This window comes from Netta rufina, assembly GCF_964035555.1.
Source record: "Netta rufina genome assembly, chromosome: 1".
NCBI classification, from domain to species: Eukaryota; Metazoa; Chordata; class Aves; order Anseriformes; family Anatidae; genus Netta; species Netta rufina.
Genome location: NC_140123.1, coordinates 102,274,217 through 102,293,390, shown reverse-complemented (window position 1 = coordinate 102,293,390; position 19,174 = coordinate 102,274,217).

The window sequence follows — 19,174 nt, the reverse complement described above, 5'->3', positions numbered from 1 at the left end:
ACAAGCCAATGCCTGAATACAGTCCTCGAAGCATATCCTTAGCATACAACCAGGAGACCACATTTAGCATTCTGTCACCCATCGTATTGAACTGATTGATTCTACCAGGATTGTTAATAAAAGCATACTTTCAAAAAAGTATCTTTACTTAAAGGCTTTTTTTTTTTTTTATGGCATAGTAGTTATGGCAACTGCTTCCTGCCACCTCCGCTGCCAAAAGCCACAATCCATCCATGAAAAAGCGTTCCACCATCCAAACACATTTTTCAGTGGACAGCAGCATTCCCTGGCTGGAGCTCACTCTTCCCTTCCCTTCTAGCAAACTGGAAGCCAAACAAAATTTGTAACAAATGTGAGCTGAAAGTGAGGAATTAAGTGAACTTCTTACAAATGATTTTGTGCTTTTACACGTACATACAAGGGGAAAAAAAATAAAAATAAAAAAAAATTAAAAGGAAAAAAAATCTCAGGGAGGGATAAGATGGGGCAGAAAAAGCCATCCACCTCATAAGGTCTGTTCAATGAAAGAAAATGTTTTTCTTTCCTAGAATACATGTTTGGGATTCAAACTCTCTAAAAGTCTTGGCATAATAGCAATTAAGAAGTTGGTGAGTTAGTTTCCCGTCTCTTTCTGTTTTATTCTACCTTAGAGGTAAGTGACTTGACTTTTTTTTTTTAAGTCTGGTGTATTTCCTGCATAATGATCAACATTTCCTTTATGATTTTGAAAATAAAGTGTTATTGTTCTTTACTGCTACTGAATCTCTGCTTCCATGAGCTGAATAATGCTTGAATTTAGCACTTGACAGCAAAGGCGAAGCCTTAAAAAAAAAGCTTTAAAATTATCTTTATGGACTTATTTCTAATATTACTTTCCCTCCTTCAGCTTAATTCCAATGCACAGTTGTATGTAGCTTCCTTGTCTTTCCATTGTCCCATTGCCTGTGACCTTTTACCCACTCAGAAAATAATTAACACATTTTCCAGCAGATAGTTGGATGATTTCATGCTCTCCTATTATGAGAAAACATTATAACAGACCTCTTCAGCAAACACTCTAACATACTGTTCTTCAAGCCACTGTACAGGGAATGAATGTGAATGGACAAGAATGTCAGAATGCAATGAATCTGGAACCACAATGTTGAGATAAATAGCCACTTACAAGGAGTTCTCTTATAGGCTGAATTAGGATTTGTTTATTTTTTATTTTTTAACTACAACACAACCAACATAGGTCACCGCGATTTTTAGCTGGGGGTAAGAAGAAGACTTGAATTCCAGTAATAATTTGGCACTATACTCATCATTGTCATTAATAATTTCCACCACAGTAGCTTCAGTCTACAAGGCATTTTGCAGACAAATTGCAGAAGCACAGTGTAAGCAGCATAAACACCCAAAAGCACATACACATATACAAGCTTAAAATTTACAGAAAATAGAGTGGAAGCAACTTCAGAGAGAGAGAGAGAGGTCCAATCCAAAATTGTGAGGTCAACACTGCTACAGTTTTTCTTCCAAGCCCAGCAATAGGACTGTGGCACCTAGTGTTCTGTGTCACGATGGTTTTCACCAGTTAGGACCCTTTTTCTCCCCATGAGGTACTTATCTTACTGACACTTTTGCCTTTAGATGGATTTTCACTGCCTCCATGAAAGTGATGTATTAAATAGCTATGTCAGGAATTTTGGCTTCTTTTATACAATAACCATACAAAGCTGTTGCAACAACAATTCAGGGTATTTAGAAATCCCTTCCCACTGGTTAGCTTCATAGCAGCAGTCATCAAGTGCCCCCCTTACACGTTCTTAACATGCACGTGAGTTATGATTTCCAGGAAGGCAAATGGCTAATGGTGGAGTTACGTGAGTTCACTCTGCAATTCCAAAACAGAAGAATGCTTATACCAACAGTGGTCTGCTCCTCGCTTTTGTCTACAGTTCCCAAACTTGAGACAGAATGCATTGCAATGGTATACAACAGTAGAATGAAAAGAAATTAGAAGAAGGGGAAAACACATACGTACAACCCTGCAGCTTACCTTCTGATATATGTTGTTCATACCGCAAAACAAAATAAAATTCATATTTCCAAGTATTCACTGATAAATTCATTGTTTGGATTTTCTCCCAAACAAGTTATGTCGGGTTGATCCAGGACCAAGCTAGCTTAAAGAAAGGGCTGCCATTCAAAATGTAATCCCCAAGTTTCTGATAACTGCGAAATTGAACTGTAAGATTTCAGAATTCACCTATGTTTACCTAGGTCAAATGAAGTGGTGACAAATAGAGAGGCACCAGAAGATACCATTATCCCTGTTTCCCAGAGGAAGCAACTGGAAGACATAAAATCCATAGTTATCCTGTTTTAAGTCACACAGTGAGCAGAAGCACAGCCAGTAAAGTACCATGGGCTGCTAGGTTCCCAAACAGCAATCTAAAATAACTGTTCCTCTCCTACCAGTGTTTTTAACAGCTGCTTTCAGCATCAGGTTGGCTCTCTTGGTTATTTTTCTCATTCAGGCTTCCTCTTGCAACTGCATCCACAGAAGCAGTTCCCCACTGCTGATGGAAGTACTATTTCTGCCTAAAGCAACTCTTGAAGTGTCTTTAAAGAGCCAACCTGGGCACCTTAGCTAGTCAATGGAGAAAAGCAGATACATGGAAGGTGGAACACTTGGGGCTTTTGCCACTAATCTTTGATAAGACCAACTGTGTTCATGTTTCTCTCAATTGACTGCAAAGAGGGTGGAGAGCGTCCAAGTTAATAGATGCGGAGGAGGCTGTCACTGTTGATCAGATGAATCCATCCCTGGCCTCACACTGCTCTACAGACTACTTTATGGTACAATGGTTGATATTTATGCAAGTTGTTTGATAAAGACAAACACTGCTGTCATAAATTATTTCCAGTGGCATGTTGTCTGCCAAGAGTATAAACTATAACACTATTCCACTTATCCTTTTTCCATGTAAATACATGAAACTGTAGCAACTGTTTCAGTCTTTCAAAAAATAAAAATATAAAAAATGACACTGTGGAGGGGATTCCTTAGACTTGGAATCTGCATATGAAATAGTCTTTATAGGTACCTTTTAGATTCTACAGAGGAAAATGGGCACTTCACACATGCTATTAATTTCACCCTACAGTAGATGTCCATAATAGGCTAGATGAATTGCACATTACAAATGTGTATTTCTTTGCAGTGACAAAGGGACATAGGGTTCAGATGCAGACAGCTACAATGCAGATCACAGAATCACAGAATCACAGAATTTCTAGGTTGGAAGAGACCTCAAGGTCATCGAGTCCAACCTCCAACCTAACGCTAACAGCCCTCCACTAAACCATATCCCTAAGCTCTACATCTAAACGTCTTTTGAAGACTTCCAGGGATGGTGACTCCACCACTTCCCTGGGCAGCCTGTTCCAATGTCTAACAACCCTTTCAGTGAAGAAATTCTTCCTAACATCTAACCTAAAACTCCCCTGGCTCAACTTAAGCCCATAAAGATGTCTAAAGCTGAGTGAGATGAATCTCATTCCAGGTCTCAAAAGGGCTGAAAGAGCTTGCAAGAGATATCCTGTTTCCAAGGAGTTTTCAAGTAAAATCTCAGTTCCAAATGGTACTATAATTCTTTCCAAAAATTGACTGGATGGAGGAAGGTTTGTTCTGCAGCATTTTTTTTCACTGAGCTACCATTGTGAGAATTAGTAATGTTCCAGTTCAGACTCTTACTCTCTATCATCCCTCCCCCTTACCTCCTCCAACTCTTACTTCATTGCAAAATTATCTTTAAGCTTGTGTAAGAAACTATACATCCTCTTCAGTACAGAAAATATCTACAGTGAGTTCAAAACTCTTCGCAATGTAAATGCTGTGTATATGCATATTGTGATGATTTTAAGAAAAATGCTTCTCTTCCCCCCCTTCTTTAAAATATATTTCTGTAGAGCGTAAGTGGATCTCATTTGTTTTCTAGGACTGTTACTTGCAGAATTTTTAACCAATATGATGTTGTTTAAAATCAAATTATGAAAGTCTTGGAGAGACACCAAGTTATTTGCATCATTTAGCCTTAATATACTATATTTAAATACTATGTTACTCCAGACCTTTTTAAGTTAATTACTTAAGTATATTTTAGTACTGACTATTGCAGCTGAGTATCCCTATTGCACAACTAATATTGGTAAGACTTTAGCTTCAACAAGCTGTGACAATAAGGTTGAAAATGTCACCATGCACAACCTGAAAAGGCCATGGTGGCTTTGTACACTCCATGCTGTGCAGAATCTCTCACTTTCAGTGAGCAGATCTTTTTCCTGTGCTAAAAAAATAATAATAATAATAATAATTTTTTTAAAAAAGGAAAAAAAAAATAAGAAAACCCACCTCCTCACCCATTCATTCTGTGCGCTTCTGCTGTCTCTTCTTTTTTGGCTTTTTTACCCATAGTGAATAAAGGCAACCAAGCCAGCTGGTGCTTCTATGCCTGTGCACAGCTTTTCCACAGGTGGCACTCAGTTCTCTTGAATACACTCCAATTTATTCTCTTAAGAAAATCCCAACATCCATGTTTCTGTTTTATTACAACAAAATAGCAGTTGCAATCATATTGTAACCAAATGATTATATGAGTCAAATGCCTTTCCTGAGCTGTCAAAAAAGAGTAAAAGAAGAAAAAACTCCACAAACATAAAATTTTGACTTCCTTTTCTGAGCCAATACAATCGATTTAAATGCCTTTAAATTCATGAGTGCATAGAGCTATGGAGAACTCAGTGCTTCTTAGGAGTCCATTCTGGCTGTGTCAGTAAGAAATGCAGAACTGAGCAAAATACTAAAGACTCACTGAGGGAACAAGCTTTGGAAAATGTGGTGAAAGAAGTTTTTGTATCCAAGCAGACTTTACACTGTTTGATCCCCGCATCTCTCACAGTTCCTGGGATGTTTTTTGTTTGTTTGTTTGTTTTTTTTATCCTTCTACTTTATCTCTGGGTTAACAGGCAACCACATTCGAAAGAGAAAATACATGGGAATCAAACATTTGTGGAAGGCAACGGGTATCTCAAATCTTTTTGGTACCCAAGTGACTTCTGCTCTAAGCAAAGGCGGTGTTCTTTCATTTGTGTTGTTTACTTTTACATGTGAGATTTGATTAAAGTCATGAAACTGAAATTGTAGAAAGAAAAAAAAAAAATGACTCTAGGATGTAAAGTTTCTTCCTCTAGTGCTTTTTCTGAACACTCTCATCGTTAAGTTGTTTGTTGTGTTTGTTTTTTTTTTTCCACCTTCAGCTATTTCATCATAAACTGGGAGGTGACTAGTAGAAATATGTCTTGTTCTTCCCAGCACAGACCAACTAAGCTAATTTAAAAATGAAAATAATCAGCCCTACATGTTTAAGAAGGTAGTGACAATAGGCCAGAGTCTGTCTTTGCTAACACTTGCTAGTGCATGCAGCTCTGTTTGGATTGTTGGAATTACTCCACACTGCACTCACATAAATAAAAGCACTTCTGGCCCAACAACCGCATATTTACAGAGGTCAATATATAGTGGTGGCATCGGTAGCTCTGAAAGAATCAAATATTTTAACTACAGTGCCTAACTCCTGAGTAATTTTAACACAATTATGCTACTCACCAAATGTCGCATTGTCATGTTTAGAAAAGTATAAATGTTTTCATGTGGTGTAGAAAAGTAATATTTACGTACAAAGTTTTTCTGCTTATATAAGTGTGCTTGTCCTCAATTTTACTGTTGGTCTAACATAGAATTATCTAAGGGGATTTCTACTTTTGCACACAAAATTACAGAACTAAGCTATTGAACTATTTCTTTGAATATTCTTAGCTATTTTTATGCATGCATGTGTTTGTGTTTGTGTATGTCCATATAGCAGGTAGAGCAACTAAAGGTTTTTTAGTGCCATCTTTTGGGTGGCCCTTATACTACAGAACAGATTATTCAAATCAATTACACATTTGCTGTCTTTTCCTAACCACGTGGTACAAGCTTCTTAAACTTGTTTCTAGAGTGTCTGGAGGTTGGTTGAGGGTGGGGAGGGTTGGGGGTACAATAATTATTTTATTTTATTTTCAGATTACAGCTCTCTATAAGATTTTGCTTTCTAAAGTATATTAGCATTTAAGGTCTCTAAAGAACAAATGGACAGAGTGCAGAGATAAAGGGGGCTGCACCAGTTACAGGCTGTGCTAGTTGGGGGTGCAAGTGTGGGGTCACTATTTGCTGCCATGGGACCAACCAGCCAGGATCCATGAAAGGAATGCAACAAGGTATGACTGGTCACAGCCAGTGTAATACACCATAGAGGTAGACCAGTGCTCAGTAGCTGGGTGAGAAAATATGTGTTTAGACCTCTGGTTTGGCATGAGGGTGTTGTGGAGCTGCTGGGGATGGGAAGTGCCTTACCAGTCTCATACCAAATTGCAGAGTTGAGGGAAAAAATGGGTCAGAGGAGTCTCACCCACAGCACCTCTTTGAAACAGGACAGCTATTACAGTTCCTATAAGCTCCTTTAAGGCACTCCTATGGTGAAGTATATGTCCATACTTGCAAAACCAATCAAATGTCATATTTGGCTTAGACTATTTGGTTCATGATGACTGCAAATTACCCTGATAGGTAGCAGACACCTATGTTAAACTGCATTTTTATTTTTATTTTTCAATTTTCAGGAGACTGTTTTTAAAATTGCTTACCTTTAATTACATGATTTTAATCTTCTTCCAGAATCAAAACACTTCCAGCCCTCTCTACAACCACAGTTAAGTGAAGCCCATACATGGTTGAGTGGCAGTAGTCAGATAACAGACAAGCTCAATGTGAGGATGAATTGCTGGGAGTGTTTCCATGCTGCATAAAAAAAATCCCCTAACCCTTTCTTAGAACACAAATCCCCAAACCCTAAGCCAAAAAATATTTTCCTATTTAGATATACTGTTTTTTTCCAACTTTGGCTCGTGTTTGTTCAGTTTTATAAGATAATCATCTATTTATCCCAGTCACACCCTATATCACAAACTTTCTTCTTTCTGATTCCTAACATCAGACCAACAGTAAATTCATTACTTCTATTCCATCTTTATTCCATATTCCTTCCTACCTCCAAAAACCGATCATATGTCAAACATTTAAAAAAAAAAAGCACCCAAAAATCCAACTACACACCTACATCCATGCCATAAAATCAAATGCCTACATGAAATACTACACCCAGGGTAGTGGTAACTAATAACCAAATCTAGCCATAAAACTGCCCTTCCACAGATGGTCTAAGATAGGATTAGATGACAATGTCCCTTTGAAAAGGCCTGTTGTCAACTGATTTTGTCTTAAGCAAGAACAAATTCAATGGAGTGAAGTATGAAATTCTTTCAGCAGGGTTTTCTTCCACCTTAATGAGAAGAGAGATGCCTTTCTTCTCCTAATCCCTTACTACCCTGGGACAAACATTCTAACTGGCTACTCCCTATGGAAAAGTGTGCCATAGGAAGAGTACAGGACTTGGAGATAGCTGGGCTTTGGGTATCCCCTTGCCAGTAAGGTAAGCACACACAGAGCAGGTCAAGGTTCACACTGTGCTTCCTGACTCATGATCCCAGAGACTGTATAGACAGAGCCAAAGGCATTATTCATGTGTGTAACATTTACTTTAGATATTTACAGCATTTGGCCTTGAAGTCTAGAGCACCAGCTGACCCTTTTTTGCTAGCTGTTATGCTTGAAATGACATATGCACACACTGCAAAATTTTGGACAAGGCAGCCTCCCAAACAAAATGCTGATGTCTGCAATTAAACTTATCTCTGTGTGGAAATGCTCCCTAGGCACCAATTCCTAGGCCAAGTGCTTGTTGGAGGCTTTCTGGAGGTGTCAGAAGGTTTGCATTCCCCTACCCTTGGATAATCAAACACAGCTCACAAGCTTGTTTGGATGTTGAAATAAGCCCAAAGAGGGAGTTTATGCATGTATAGTTTATAGCATTTTAGGCATGTGAGCCTGGAAGGTATTGCCTTCATTAGTGTATTCCTTCCTCTGCTGTGACAGGAGGTAGATACAGGTAATTCAGTTCAGAAATTCATCATGTGCCCTTTTACAGCCATTGTGCCCTTTATCTCCATCCCTCCTCTTGGAAAGCATATCTACCCATGTGCACCTGGAAGCGAGTCTTATCATGAAACTGCACCTGCAATGGTCCACATAGGCTACAGGAACAGCAGCCTCCAACATCAATAACCTGATGTCCTTTCATTGGCACTAACAATTAAATGTCTGGCTTGTGGACAGCCACCATTTATATCACTCATTGTTACAGCTTTTGGTACTTCTCACATCACAACTATATAATCAAATGATCCACACGGGAGTTAAAACAGATACGTGTGTATTTCCATAGCCCTTGCAGAGTTGCAGTGGTACAAAAGACCTGCACTGTACTAAGAAAGCAGTGTGTGTGTTCCAGGGCGCTGCTGTGGACAGAAGCTAAGAAGAGACTTTCTCCTTTCAGCCACACAGATCAAAGCCCTTGAATGCAAAAGAGATGCTCAAATGACATGAAGTGAATGGGCCTCTGTTCAAGCGCAGCTGTCTGCCGATATGTAAAAAATACTGTGGGATTAGAGCCACAGAGATTAACATAAAGCAACAAGTGCTGGCAGTTTTAGCAGTGGATGTCCTCACCTTAATTGACTTTTGCTTTTCTGCCCTCCCTGAAGTAAACATCATGAGCTAATGTTGCCACTTACAGTTTCTGAGCTTTTGGTGTCTTATGTCATAGCTTTAGCGTTTATAGTTTTTCAGCTTGTTTCCCATACTATGTTTGAGTTTGAATCCTTTTGAAAAGGTAAAACGACAACATTTTTCTTGGAAAGCTTTGAAATGCACATTAATAAAGTTGGTAGGGCCCTCTCAGTTAAATTTGGTTTCAGTTTTTTGTCTCATTAGTAATTTCTTTACACGACCTATTTTTGCTCATGTATTTACCATATAAAGCAATGACAGATCATTTGGCATCACTAGAATTATAAAAATAAATGGTCTTATAAGTGGAATTTTTTACATATTTGCTAACTTACCTGGTGATGCTTTGGTTTTAAAAAGTGTGTTACATGTGACAGCTGTGCATATTTGTGCTGTAGCTAGGATTTTTATATTACTCCCAGTTCATAAATATTTTTGAGCAACAACCTAGAGAATTTAAATGTTTAAGAAATAAAATGTTGAGAAAAGCAACACACAATAACAGATTTTCCATCTTCTAGATGACCAGGAATTGTGTTGTTCTACTTTTTACACGTAAGAACAAGTTCAGGCTCAGACAGGAACCCTCCCACGGGACTTTGACAGTCTCGGAGAAAAAATTTCCCTAGCTGTTTTCATTTATGCCTTTGAAGCCACATGGTGTGCAAACAGCTTTCAGACCATGGGATGTCAGCCCCAGAAGATCAGAAAGTTCTCTGCAGTCAGTGCCCCTCATCAATTCCTACAGGACTTCCCCAGACTGTCCCTGGACCAACCCAGTGCCACCTTGTGTGGAGCTGGCCCTGGTGGACTTACATGGGCAAGAGAAAAAGCTCCTGGGTTGGGACCTGCTGGGAGCTGCAGGCAGGGAGTTATTTACTGACGCTCCACTCTTGCCTGTGCACCACTGAAGAGCAGCACATCCATCATTGCCCAGGTGACTTGGGCCAGCAGCTCCCCCAAGTCTGAAACAGCCCAGAGCAGTCAAAAGCAGCATGGAGGTCACTCTCTTGCTTCTTCACCCACTTGTATTTTGTAAGGGGCATGTAAACGTCCCTCAGCACACAGCTGACCCAGGCAGAGGCAGCTGCAACCCAAGGTTTCTTTCAAAGGTTGGCAGCAGATCTGTTCCAGAGAATCTGGGGTTGCCTCAGCTGTACTCCTAGGGAGCCAGAGGCCAAAGTAGACATCAGACTGAGCTCTCTTTCACAACAGGAGAGCATTGCCAGTGAGTGCGGGTGACACCTGCCTTCCAGTTATGCCCAGTTTATGATCAGAAATGATCACTGATTTTAGGTAGGCATAAAATTATTATGTTAAAAAAAAAATCCATGTGAAACTATGATGCATTTATGCCCATGATATTTTAATCACACATAAATACATTTTGAATTAAAACACATAACCCTTTAAATAAATAGAAGGTGGAACTCAACAGTAAGAGAATGAGACAAAGTACAGAGACTGGTTGGTAGATATAGATCCACATATTCCTAGCAGATTTGAGACATTTCAAAACCTGATAATTTTTTCTTGATGAGCCTTAATCATATACCCAAATATCTACCTTTACCTTAAGTATAGCTTTTAACTTTAAAGCATGTATTTGGCAATCTGAACCATTCAGTCAAATAAATTGACTTCAGCATGACACTCAAGGAAATATGAAAGAACGTATCATGAATGGTATCATGAATGTCACTTGCTCCCTGATTTCAGTTTTTTAATACCCAAAACTATAACATAGTTGTGCCACACTATGTAAAAAAGAGCTGGTGGCAGAGCAAAGGCAGCACATCAACAGAGGTCCCATGCTTAAATTTATGTCCATGGGAGGGAAATCAAAGGACCTATCTACACATGTATAGTGAAGACTTGCATAAATGTGTATTCCAGCCAAAAGGAGAAATTTAATGATGCTAAATGGAAGTTAAAAAAAAAAAAAAAAAAAAGAAAAACTAGGTTTTGTTTACCAGCTTATTGGTGTTTGGTCTTAAGCAGGAACTTTTTTTTTTTTTCCAGAAGATATACTGGTAACAAGAGTGATGGTACAAATCTGGGTATTTCTTGCTGTACTCTCATATAATTTCTACGGTACAACCTGACAGAGAGCATGGGTGGAAGGGAGTTTTGTTTTAAAAACTACATTTCTTGAATAAGTCATTGCACATGCATCCTCTTGATATAATTTGTAAACAGAATATTTTAGCCAACATTTTATTATGTTTTCAATTCTGCAAACACTCGAGGGGTTAATAAGATGCCAGAACTCAAGCCTAACTATAAATATTTCCAGGATTGGGGTCTACGTGTCTGCTCAAGTTCTCTTTGTTAACATTATATGATTGAGCTGTGTGTTACATCACCACAATAAGGGCTCCTCACATGGGCAAAATGTATTAATAGTCTTAATATGGAGTTGTGCAAGCAAGGTTATGTGCCAGAGGAGTGGCTCACTTGAGCTGCTCCAGATTGGCTGGGGAGATAGCAAGTGTGACTGTGCAGTGAACTATGACAGTAATTTAAAATCTTCCAAAAACTGGAGGGAGTAGCAAAGGGAAGATCGTGCTGCCCCAGAGCTCAAATTCTTTCTGCTAATGGCTACCGGTCTGATCTGGCATGTTGTTCTGGTGGTCACATTGCTCATTATTTCACTGGTTTAACTATTTCTGTAAAATAGCTAAAAGTTATTGTTATGATCACAGTTTCTAACAATCCTTTGGAACCTTTCTAAGATGAATGGAACTCCCTCTTTCTTTCGCTGCTTTTGGTGGCGGTGGTTAGGTTTTTTGTTCATTTTGTTGGTTTTGGGTGGGTTTTTTGGAATACTCTCCCAAGTGCTCATGTGCGTAGGCATCTACTTTCTTCAGAAGTGACAGTACTCATTGCTGTACTCATTTGATGGAAGAGTGCAGTAACAATGGCATGCAAAAAGTGCATATACACCAAGGGAAGCAGGGCAGTAAGAGGCTTCTTTATAGAGGAGCAGAGAAAGTGTCAAGTATTAGATTTTGCATGCCTTGGAAAATCTCACACTGTAAACAGGCAAATGATAAAAGCTGAGGATATGAGTTTCTGTGGCAGCAGCAAACATGCCATTTCAGTGGCCTTTCCCATCACTGGAAGATGGGGGATTCAGTCTGAACATCATGAAACATTTTTCACTGTGAGGGTGACCAAGCAGTAGCACAGGTTGCCCAGAGAGGCTAGGGAGTCTCCATCCTTGGAGATGTTCAAAAGCCATTTGGATGTGGTCCTGGGCAGCCTGCTCTAGGGTGGCCCTGTTTGAGCAGGGAGGTTGGACCAGTTGACCTCAAGAGGTTCCTTCCAGCCTCAGCCATTCTGTGATTCTGTAATCCTGCAATTTCTTGCTTACTCCTTACCTAACATTAAAGAAGTGCAAAGAAGTAATCTGAAGCTCCAGTCTATAAACAGAAAACAAGGGGAATCAAAAGCCGAAAAAACTAAGAGGTAACCATCCCATGTCCTGTTCAAAATGTGGGTTCTGCTGTCAAAAAGTAAATACAGATTAACAACATAATGAGCCCTGTCCTGAATGTCTTCAGTAGCTGAAGTTATGGCTCTACAGTTGAATTTATGAAGTTATGAGTTATGGCTCTGCAAGGCTCTGAAGATATATATGAATTGCATTGGTAATGCCAAAGGTATTTTGTCTTACTGCTAATAACTTGCTGAATCTTTTTGTGCCTCAGTTTTCTACCTGTTAATTAAAGATAAGGTTCACTATGGGCTTTTGATACTCCTTAATGACTGAGTTGCTCATTTAAAGCCTCATATGCACAATGAGGGAGTCAAAAATACAGTGTTTAGAAGGAGGCAATTATTACTGATGGCTCTGGAAAGCCAGCAAGGTTTTAAAAAACAGAGTTAAGCCAGCTACTGGATTCTACATATTTATGGCTTTTGTTAAACCTAAGTTTAGGTGATTTGCTCCTCATCTCAGAAGGAGTCTGTAGCAGAGCTAGGCCTCCCAAAAGCTGCAAAGACATCTTATCCTATTTTGGTATACACAAAAAAAAATTTTGGTATACATCCTATACACATAGGACAGTACTTAAAACCATGACTTTACATTATAATCTCTTGTAGCATTTCCGAAATATTTGCTTAGGTATAAATTGCATGGTATAGATTGACGAATGGCTGGATTAAAGCATCTAAATAAAGATCCTGATGCAAATCCCCAAATTTGCTGTTAAGTAAAGCTGCCTTTTAAGGTTGTCCCTCTTGAGGTATGTATTGCTGAGATTTTTACTCACTTACATGTTATTTCCATCAGTTCAGAATAAAATAGATGCAGGCAAGAGTATTTCATGCTTGGCTGGCTAGCACCTCTCCACTTGTGATATAGGTCCAGTTTGGCAGCAAGATAGAAGCTAACAGCTGATCTCCATTACAATTGCTTGCAGATAGTGCTGAGATTAGTGAGAACACTGGGGAACCTTGGGTAACAACTCTTTTGCCTTACAAAAGTTGCACTGCCACATCAAAATCCCTTTCTTTCGAGAAGTAAAACTCAAAACTATGAAGGCTTATTATTCAATTGCTTCATGCAGAAATGCCTAACTTGCTATTTGACCAAAGTTTTGCTCTGCTTTTTGAGCAATGAAGGCATTTCTCCATTTAATTGTCAAATGGCTACTGTTTCAGGGTTGCCTTAAGACTCAGAATTCACTGAATCACAGAATGGTTGAGATTAGAACAGTCCTCTGGAGGTCATCATTATGTCCATGAGTCCAACCCCTCTGCTCTGGAAGGGTCACGTAGTGCTGGTTGCCTAAACAGGTTTTGAGGATCTCCAAGGACAGAGACTCACCAACCTCTCTGGGCAACCTATGCCAGTGCTCAGTCACCTACACTGGGAAGAAGTGTTTCATGATGTTCAGGTTGTACCTGTGTTCCAGTTTGTGCCTGTTGTCACTTGTCCTGTCACTAGGGACCACTGAAAAGAGTCTGGCTCTGTCCAATTTGCACCCTATATACTATACACTGACTCCACATACAACCACAGTTAGAAAGGGCCTAACTTTTTTTTTTTTTTTTCCTAGACGGCATGGTTATTCAAGATGGAAAAACATTATGCCAAACAAAAAGAAAGTTTTTGCAGGTGCTACAGCAAAAGCATTTTACCCAACATCAGCAATCTCCAGGCACATAGAGAAAAGTTGAGGCTCTTTGGAAAGGGAAAGGGAGAAAGAGAGGGACCCTCTCAGAACAATTGAGACCAAAAGGAGCACCAAGAACTGCAGTTCAAGGAGGCCAGACCCAGCCCTGCACATCAAGAGGAAATCTTATCTAAATCAGTTTTTATCAAGACATGGATTAGATGAGTCTAAACATGTATATAAATTGTTTGGGGAGTGGAAAGTGGTTAAGCACTTTCCTTAATGATTTTTGTTCTTTGTTAAATATGCTTACTGCCAACTATTGAATAGCCAGCATAATGGGGAGGAAGGGTGCAGCAGAAAGAGCTGAAATAAATAAGGGGAAGATAAAGGATGTAAACAAGACTACCAAAATCATACAGGGAGAGTGTGAGGAAGAAAAAGGAATGGATCCTCATATTAGTAAGTCCTCGTGCAAGTTAAGCTCTGCATAGTATTACATGTATGTGGCAGTTTAGGTCTGGAAGCTGTATTGCAACCAGCTAATAAACCCAGTAATGGTAAGACAGCAACATCACATCAGAGTGTTTCTTTCTCTCCTGCCAGGCTGAGCCTGACTTGCTGAGGATGACTTGCTGGGATGCATCATAACCTCCTCTGCTAAACTGACACAATTGCTTGTGCGGCTGGCAGTGTGAGAATTAGGGTGAATGAACTGCCCAGCTAGAAATTTAAAGAAAATATTTCTTATTTGCGTCTAAATTTCTTGGTATTTATTATAATGAGTATCAGGCTCCCATCACAAAGAAAGACCAGTGGATGTCCAGTTAGACCAGGACAGCAATAAGGAGAGCACTGTCTAGCAAGATAGAAAGCTCCCTGGAATCAGTGGTTGATGCCCTCATCTGCTGTGACAATAATTTTCTCCTACATCACATGAATGTTTTGAAGGTAAATATATATACATATAGGTACAGTGATGAGTTTTCATTATGAGAACTTTCATGGGAAGTGTAACGCTTCTTGCAGCACTTGTGCCCAAAGTACACTGAGAAAGTGTGGTATCTTGAAATTGCAGCGTGATAAAAATATCAAAATGTCAGTGGAACTCGGGGTATGCATGAATGTGCTTCGTTCTCTTTGCCAGTTGCCAAGGGACTTTGCAGCCAACGTTATGGTTACAGTTATATTTAACTTCTGAAACATTTTGCAGACATACTATAATGCAACATTTTGTTTTGCCTGATTCCTTTTATTTGATCCCTTCTTTCTAGGGAGATTTTTGTATATTTGACACTAGCAGTTGTTTTGACCATGAAAATTTGGATTTAGGTCAGCTGTTCCATTAGCCATTTAGATGGTAACACAAATTCCTCAGTAGGAATACTTCTACCACCAGGAAGAGAAATACATGTGTCAGACCCCAACAGTCCTCTAAACCACTTGCTTGTGATATGGTCATGTCTGAATTCACATTCTGATGCAAACATTCAGACCAACTGTGCTCTGGTAACAGATTTTGCTAAGGTATGTGACTGATAATAGTTGGGGGGAAGAGATTAACAAAAAGCTTAATGCTAGGCTGCCCCCTCCCCCTCAGGTGTTGATCTAGCCAGAAAAGTGTTATTAAATATATGTGCAGCTTTGCCTCCACTAGTCTCAGAATGTATCACTTAAAATGCATTAGCTCACAGGTCCAAACAAGCACATCAGTCAACAAACAGCCAGGAGCTGTTAACAACCTTTGATGTCTTGGATCAGATAGGGATACTATGGTAGACAGTAATATACATGGTTATGAGTAGAGCCAGCTCTTGGTCAGGATGGAGGCCTACTCTCCCGCACCAAGCCAATTCAGGTCAAGCGTGTCAGCCAGCACAGACCATCAGTGATGCACTGCCATCCTCCTTCGGATGCAGTCAACCACAGAAGGAAAGGTGCTCTACATCCATTCAAGTGTGACCCACATCATCATCTTCATTGGATATGACCTACTGTTACTGCCAGGAGCAAACTACGAGTTGTGGCTGTAAAATGAGGAGGACACTGAGCAACAGGTGACTAGAGGGGGTTTACAGCTGCCTAACAAACAATAAGGGAACATTAGGACACATTACTGCACTCCCTGTACACAGAGCTGACTTCTGCCCTCCCTATTTTTAATTTCCCTCTGCTCCTATCCTACAGCAAAAATGGACAAAAATATTTCATTGTGGACAAAACTCAATATACTTTTCACCACACTAATTTCAGGAACAGTTAAACAGTTAAACTGCTTGTAAAACCTTTTATAAAGAAGCTTCAAGAAAAAATCAACTGAAAGCTAGTTTGGCAACTGATAACATGGTCTTTAGGAGATCCATAAAGTAATCTCAATTACATATGCCTCTACCTGTGCTCAGCAAAAAAAATGTTAAAGAGAGAAATTATGCCATCATTTATAATGCCTGCAATTGTATTAAAATCATTGAGGTGGTATTACATTAAGTCAGTGCAAAATATCTTTGTGATCTAAGTAAGGACTGGCATCAACTAAATGGATTCTAATTTCTACTGGTTTAAATTAAGTTAAGCTTCCTGGCTGCCCTTACCTTTACAAATTGAACTAGCCTAAATCCTGAATCCAAAAGTCTGGTGCATTATATCTGCTGAATACTAAAATTATTGACTCATGCAGCCAGAGGTACACTAAGTTCCCATTCGGTTCGTTTCTGATGAAAACTTACTAGTGGAAAGCAGAAAGAAATGGTAGTTCTTCATTTTGAGTGCATTCAGGCCTATAATATAAGCTACTTGGGAATAAAGTCTGGTGGGTCCCAAAATTTGTGTATTTTTCAGCAACTTTGATTGTTAGTTCATGTAAAAGGTGAAACTATGGGAAAACTGTTAACCAAATTGAATCACAGTTCCCCTCCTCCAAAAAAGTTCCTACTAGTCATTAAAGTTGAAGTCATTAAATCAGTTTTCTGTCATATTCCACTTTAACATCTTGTTATCCTGCTTAATAAAAATTAAGTGTTAATGACATCAAAATCTATAATAAATGGAAAAGAGTAATAAGCTTTGCAATTTTGTATATCACAAAAGACATTAGAGTAGATCAGAAATCCATAAACAATCTTGTTCGCTACAGCCATTCATCCTGAGTGACAATGGATTCACTTTCTCTGCACGAAGCCAAACCTCTCAGACGGCTCCATGTTGAGTAGGGGAATAGAAGTGTTGTTTATGGGTGAGCCTTTCAGTAGTAACCAGCAGTGATGGGACAAGAGTTCTGCAAAATTAGATCAATTTCTGGAGAAAAAAATAAAAGGATTAAGGTTATTGGAAGTGTTCCTTTGAGCATTTTTTTGTCTCCCATCCTCTGTTAAGCGGGACTAATGTGCCATCTGCTGTTTTAATACTAAATTGTTATCATTTTTTAAAGCTGTTATCCTGTTATCATTCTGCAGCATTTGAACAAAAAGGCTGAAAAAAAGTCTTTTTTTTTTTTTTTTTCCATTTTGGAAACAGCATCTTATACAAACACTGGAAAAGAAACTGAAACTTCACCATTGTTAATATTGCTCAGATGCTGTAAACATTTATGGGTAATCCACTTAAAAAAAAAAAAAAAAAACGCACTGCTGACTAAAATACGATGATCTATTAGCTCCATCTGGTGGCTATCTTTGCATTACAAGGTCTTGAATTTTTCCCGAGAAACACTAGAACACTAGCGATTTATTAAAAAATGCTTTATGCCTTTTCTAGGTTTTAATCTCATTAAGTGAAATTCTGCAAATTTTCGGTAAGTTTAGCTTTCTAAATATCATAATTTTAATAGGGATTTTCATTTCTACATAATATGGTTGCAGATTTGATATGATATGGATTGCAAATATGCATACACGTGCTTCCTAGTCTTGCACAAGACAATACATTGTCTTATGCAAACTACACAACTCATTGTGTAGTGCCACTACATGTCCGCTAAGAGCCGGACCTTTTGCTTGTAGTTGTAAATGCTCCTTCACCCATGTTCACTTACTGCAAATCATTTCCATGCCTTTTTCACAGCAGCACATCCAGCAATAGGAGAACAAGGCAATTGCTGAGTGGTTGCCACTTTCCTAAAGCACTTTCTTGGACATTATATAAAAAGCTTTAAACCAACTGTCCTAACTGCAGAAGGACTGAGAAGAGTTCTGAAATGTAAGCGTTTCTTCCAGAGCATAGCTGGAAACCTGGGAGATGAACCGTAAAACATTGTTCAAGAGAATTTTTTATAAGCGAGTGCCACCTGGTGGAACACAGTGAAGACTTTACTCACAAAAAAAAATATTTTAAGGTGGTCAGGAGATTTTAAATCGGAGCTTTTAAATCAAAAAGGACCAGCAAAACATTGTCACAAAGCTGTAGATGGCTTGGTGGCCACTGAAGTGGCCCAGCTCTAGTCCCTCCTGATGCATGCACTGTATCCATACAGTGACAGGCTGGAGGTTGCCGTACTTTTAATGGGTCTCTTTGCAAGCATAACTATTTTCAATCTAAAGCTCAAAAATAAGTTACAAGACCTCCCTTTCAATTCTACATTTTATATGCCATATTTCTAGACTACTAAACTCATAATTCCCCAAACCTTCAAAACACGTATAACTGCTATCGTGTGCAACACAAAACTAGCAGCGTGAGTGGGCCACACCTCTGTCATGTCTCCTGTCCTGGGAAAAGCATGGTACAGCTGGGTGCACACTGCTGGATCTCAAAGGTAAGGGTAGAGATCACCACTCATCTCCAAGTCTTGAGAGAAAAATCAGGCCTCTGTTAAAACTGAACGCGTATTTCTGTCCCGAATTTGTTAATGGGCAGCAGTTGCAGTTTCTCAAAGCCAAGGCTCTGCTAAAAATGCACAGACTTTGGCTGCCGTATCCCAAGTAAAATCCCCCATTTGATTTTGCTCATCGTTGTGTGGGACAACAGCACTTTTGTGGAGTAAGTAACTGGAAAATCCAGTTCATCTATCCATGTGCTTTTTTTGCACAAGTTGAAAAGTTGGATGTTTCTAAAAATGTAGGATTTACACAGCGCCGTGGGAAACAAATGTGTTATCTGAACTGTTGGCCTGTGCAGTTGACACTGAAATACGGCTCCACGTTTATCTGACGTTGAGTTAGGACAAAAACCCTTCGGTTTAGATTTAGGTGCTCCTAAGAGAATGGTGGATGTGTGAAACCATCGCTTCTGTAACAAGGATGGTGCGTTTGCTAGTTCTGTCATCAGCCTGTGAGTT